Genomic DNA, 5,440 nt, shown 5'->3' on the forward strand with positions numbered 1-5,440 from the left:
AGAAGAAAAATAAATTGCAACGAAATGTACGCGATTATGCCATCTTTTAATATTGTCTCTGCGCCTTTTTTAGACTAAGTTTGGCTTGTAAAATGGCAGGCTTTTTCCTCTCAGACGGCGAGGTTTTTTATGCCGGCCATTAATTTAAGTTCAGTTTAATTTTAAACCGTTTCACGTTTTCTCTGCGATTATAACTTGTAACCTTCGTAGTATTAATCACGTAGACATAAGCTGAATGAGTGAGCGCAATCATAATTTTATTGGCGAAAATTATTGAAAACCGAGCGATTAAAACTATGCAGAATGATGTCGGCCGACACGAGCTGAATTATTGAACAAACATAGAGTAGACTTTGATCGGAAGGAGAACCGTACAATTGCCACATGTCATGTTTAAACAAAAAAATACAAAAATCTAATGCCACCTGCTCTCAAGCTCGCAACTCGAATCGCATGCACATCCATAGAATATTAATCCGCGGTCCCAGCTATCCTTTTTACGGACCTCGTGAGAGGGACTTGCCTTTTTCACGGGATTTTCCGAGGAGAAGCGCCAAGTAGCTGGGGCGAGTTTTAGACACTCTAGCCCGAACTCGAGACCTGCTAACAGCTCGACCTTCTGCCAGCTTCGCGGATTACGTTCTGCCGAGTCGTGTTATATTTGTAAGTCCTAGTTTGGATTAATAAAACAGATATTCTCACACCAACTAAAATTCATTTTACCTCGCGCTCACGGCTTCACATACACTTTTTAGAATAAGTGCATGCGCACATTGTTATAAAACAATGGAGGATACCTTAGCAAGTTTCATTATTATATACATATTTTATAAACGAGGAGTTTGTTCTTTTTTCTTTAACGTACGGCTCTTTTTCATAATACCTTTTGTCTTTCAATAATCTATGAAAAACATGTAACTTTGCGAAATCAATGTTACCTCTAACAACAACGTCTATTATTGCGTTAAAAATTGGCTCTAGCAAGAATCCAGTTTTTGAAAAAGCTCCCACAGCATAAACACAGTTATGTAAATGCTTGGTTTTGCGTTTGAACGTTCCTAACTTTTAGACTCGTTTGCAAAATGTCAAAGCTTGACTATCAGGCTTGAGAAACCTATCTTGTAATTCAGTTAGCAATAAAAATGTTGCTTCTGATGAATAAATTTGTAATTTGGATGTCGGGTTCCATGAACATAACCTTTTAATATTCCATTAAAATTCTCGAACGGAAAACAACTCATGGTCCATAGAGGTCCAAATTTCCTCAGTATATTGGGTAAATGTAATAGTAAATGTAAATTACAAGTCATGTAACGAAAGCCATATAAATGCTCAAATCGCGACATGTATTCTTTCAAGAGCCTTGAAGATTGACCGATCATATTGCTGATATACTTGAAGAATTTAAGAGAGTAATAGCATATACTCGTAGCACATGGCGTTCGAAATAATTGTAAGGCATGATACCTCGTAGAACTTTTAGTTATAAATCAACAAAAAGATTACAAGTTCGGATGCTTTCCAGTGCGCATAATCGGTAATTTTTCTCGGTATGAAAGACGGAAGTTTTAGATTTAGTATTCTATCATTTACAATATTAAAAAAAGGAAATAATGAAAAACCGTGCATTCGATTTTCCGCATCAAATAATAAACATAGTAATTTTTTTGTAATACCTTGAAACACATTGTGCATTTCATCAATGGCTATTGATTCCACATAATTGTACGAAATTAAATCGAGCACTGTCGGACCTTTTACCCCATAAACTGACTCATTTATTTCAATAACTTCTGCGGCAAATAATCTGGATTCCGACGTACTTCTTATATCTAAATTTTCGATTGCCGAATATACCCTTACGCGTTGCTTTGAAACTGTTCTTATTTTACAATTAGGACAACCATATGTAAAATTATACTGTCTTATATTCATAAATAAACCTTTGCGCATAAATCATATGAGCCCGCTATTGTCAAAGTTCTGACACGTAATACATTTTCAGAAGTCTCAAAGTCAACACTTTGATATAACTCTTCAAGCTCTATTCTTAATGAACTCATGAAGAAATTTGGAGATGGCTTTTGAGGGACAAACCACAAATCAGCTAGCAAAACGTTATCTTTTTTTACTCTCAATTTATAAGGTAGCTCGTTAATTAGCAAATAAAATAGCCAAATACTAAATTTTGATGATTTGGATAAAGCTTCTCCGTCGTTATTCCAAGTGAAAGTTATATTATTTTCATTTATCGAAAAATTGTTGGGTAGTGAATTATAAATCGAACCATCAAATATATCTTTGAAATGTTTATTATTTTCTTTCTGTCGATGAAACAAGATTAATAACGAAATCAGCTCTTTTGTACAACTTCGCTAATTGCGGGATTAAAGAAATATGTATAAAATAACATATATTGTCGCTACTATTGCATTGATGACTGTAACGGTCCTATCTATGAGCTATTTTCTTAACTCACTGAATCACTGCAACTCGCTAAACTCATCAATCTGTTTACATCAATTAGCATATTAAACGGCGCCATCTCACATATTATTTGATTGCCTTAGTACCAGAGTCAAATTTCATGACAATATAAGGAGGGTGACGTCACATACTTATAAATATAGATATAATAGTTTTTTTTATTTTATTAAAATATGTTAATTAAGAGTAATTTTGATGAAACAAAGTAATTTTTATATAGATTTTAGGACATAGATTTAGATTATAATAATTTTAATTATGTTTAATTATTAAATTATATTGAATTTTAATGAGCAAAGTTAATTTGTTTATTACATTGTAAATATTAATTATTAGAATAATGCGAATACTCAAAATTCATAATGAATATCTTAGAAACATGAGTAAGAATTGGTTTCATCGATAACAGTTTAATTATTACTGTTATCAATAAATAAATAATTAATAATTTATTTAAACATAAAGTTGTATATGGATCGAAAGCGTTAATTTTGTACATAATAATGACAGCTTTATAATTTATTAATCTTAATTAATTAATCTAGTAATTACATTATAAGATTTTAGAAAAAACCGTTACAAATATGAAAATTTATTATAATTCAAATGTTATTAACTAATTTGAGTATTTCTGTTTAGAAATTACTTCTACAATTGATAAACTATTAATTCATGTAAAATTTTATTATTGTTTTATTGTAAATATTGTGCTACTACATTAATTAACTTTATTACTTTTGACGATACTATTTGCGATAATTGTAAATCATACTAAAATGATCAATAACTACTTTTGTAAAGTTTACATGTTTTAAAATTTCAGTATTACTATTTATTCACTTGTAAATTTAGAAAATTTATTTCTCAAAATTGCGTAAACGACTCGAAGAGAGCTGTCCTGCGAAAATAGGCGGGAAAATCTGTGTATAAATACGCTGATTTTTGCACAGGCTAGGATTTACTCCTAGCCTTGCAAAGTGAGTGCATGAGATTAAATAAATAATTGAATTAATATAAATAATTAACTAATACCTAAGTTCTTTCTCTCATTATAATTAACTGAGCAAATCCTCTCTTTTCCTTTTGTAATTCGTGGTCGACTCATAGAACACTTTGCGCTATGAGAAACTTAGGCTGAATTATATCCTTTATAAGAAAGACTTAAGCTCTACTTATGAGACCATAAGAAACTAGGGTAAAGTCTGTCTTTTCCTTGAAATTTCACTTATATACTCATATATTATTTATTGATTTATTACATATTAATAATTAGAATCACATTGAAAGAAACGAATTCTTACTCATTAACACGACAGACTACGAGAGTACGAACTATAAATAATAAATGATATGAACATCACATGACAAATATTATCGTGAATAACATCTATTACAATAGTAAGAACGATTCATTGGAGTACGTACGTCGGCGAAAAATTTTTTGCTTGTAAATAGATGTCGCGCACTTATTTGGTTGAGGACAATGCATCGCGATTAAATCAAGTATAAATGATAGTAGCATTCCTGATACTACAAAGTGGCTTGTTAATTTTAAAATAAAAATTACGCTCTCTCCTACTGTAATTAGGGCTCCATTATATAGTAGCGCATTCGCATCTTTCATAGACTCTTCGTTTTCATCGTTTGATGATTCGCTCGAGGAATTAGCAGACGATTTGAAAAAGTATCCGCTTCACTGGATACCATATGTAGGAATCTGGCGTGTTTTCACCTTCATATGTTGATTCGGATTCTGCACCACTATAAACTTCGTTCTCTCCATAAGCATCTACATTAAATAATGTATTTATTTTTATTACTCGTGATAGGCGATATGTATTGTGCAGTAATAACAAAATTAATCTTATTAACTTTACAATTATAAAAAGGGAAAGATCTCGTGATGAAATCACGCAAAATAGTATATAATGCAACATATTTCTGGGGACCAATTACATACAATATTTTATGCCACAATAACCCGAAAATAAGCAACGAAGTTGCGATTTTTAAGTTAGACTGGCATAAATATAATTGTGTAAAAGCTAGGAGCAATTAAATATATTTATAAGTCTCTAAAACAGAACATTTTAAATCGTTCAAACCCGTACCGTAAAGGTTCTCGAAATACTGCTCCTCTAGTCCCTGATTTTCACTGTCCAAATTATTCGAGCCCATAGCACTCGAACTAGAATGATATTCTATTAAAATATCTTTCAAATAGATTTTTATTGACAAGTTTACGTGAAATGTATGTAAGAAAATTAAGCTGACAGCTATTTTTTTAACCGATATAACACTATTTTCTGTAGCTTAAAAAATATTTTAAAAAATCACCTCCATCTGAATTACTGGTACTTTCTCTTTCATGTCACACTATGGCTACTATTACTACTGTGAGTTACAGTGTTATCACTGTTTGCACTGCTGTCCGATGAAGAACTTGAACTGGACGATTTTGCAATAATGCGGTACCTCGAAGAACGAGAATATTCTTGCAAAGGTTTTTTTGGTTTCTAATTAAGATTTCACTTGCGAGCGTCCCATTCATATCGCGCCAAGGTCAAGAACATAGCGATAAGACGCTATGGTCAGCAGTACCCGGGTGCGCGCCACGGCGGGAATAAGTGGGAGAAGACGAGCATACTGCTGTCGTAGCATGCAGCACTCAGCGTGTTAGGCTAGGAAAGACGAAGCGATTAAAAACGCGTAAATCAGAGAGAGAGAGAGAGAGAGAGAGAGAGAGAGAGAGAGAGAGAGAGAGAGAGAGAGTGTGTGTGTGTGTGTAAGAAGTGAGAGAGGGAAACGAAAAGGCACGGACGAATAGTGAGGGTGTGACCTGGCAGTTAGGAGTGAGCGCTCAATTAAGAAGGCTGCATTTTTCTTACTGAAATTAAATCTATAATTTAAGATAAGAGTTTGAGTTACAATTAAGTATTAGAAGTGTCGAGTA

The 5,440-nt window shown here is 32.6% G+C and overlaps 1 long non-coding RNA gene across 1 annotated transcript; it reads right to left on the minus strand.

Annotated features, from left to right (window-relative positions):
* Nucleotides 1–3,825: 3,825 nt before the first annotated feature.
* On the minus strand, nucleotides 3,826–5,094 carry LOC131664114 (uncharacterized). Its single transcript, XR_009301915.1, has 3 exons — nucleotides 4,825–5,094; nucleotides 4,599–4,675; nucleotides 3,826–4,276 (listed from the first exon to the last, which is right to left on the minus strand). It is a non-coding gene; the product is annotated as an uncharacterized LOC131664114 (long non-coding RNA).
* Between the last annotated feature and the right edge of the window lie 346 nt (nucleotides 5,095–5,440).

Source organism: Phymastichus coffea, unplaced genomic scaffold (genome assembly GCF_024137745.1).
Source record: "Phymastichus coffea isolate CEN01 unplaced genomic scaffold, Cenicafe_Pcof_1.1 PCOF00040, whole genome shotgun sequence".
In the NCBI taxonomy this organism is placed as follows: Eukaryota; Metazoa; Arthropoda; class Insecta; order Hymenoptera; family Eulophidae; genus Phymastichus; species Phymastichus coffea.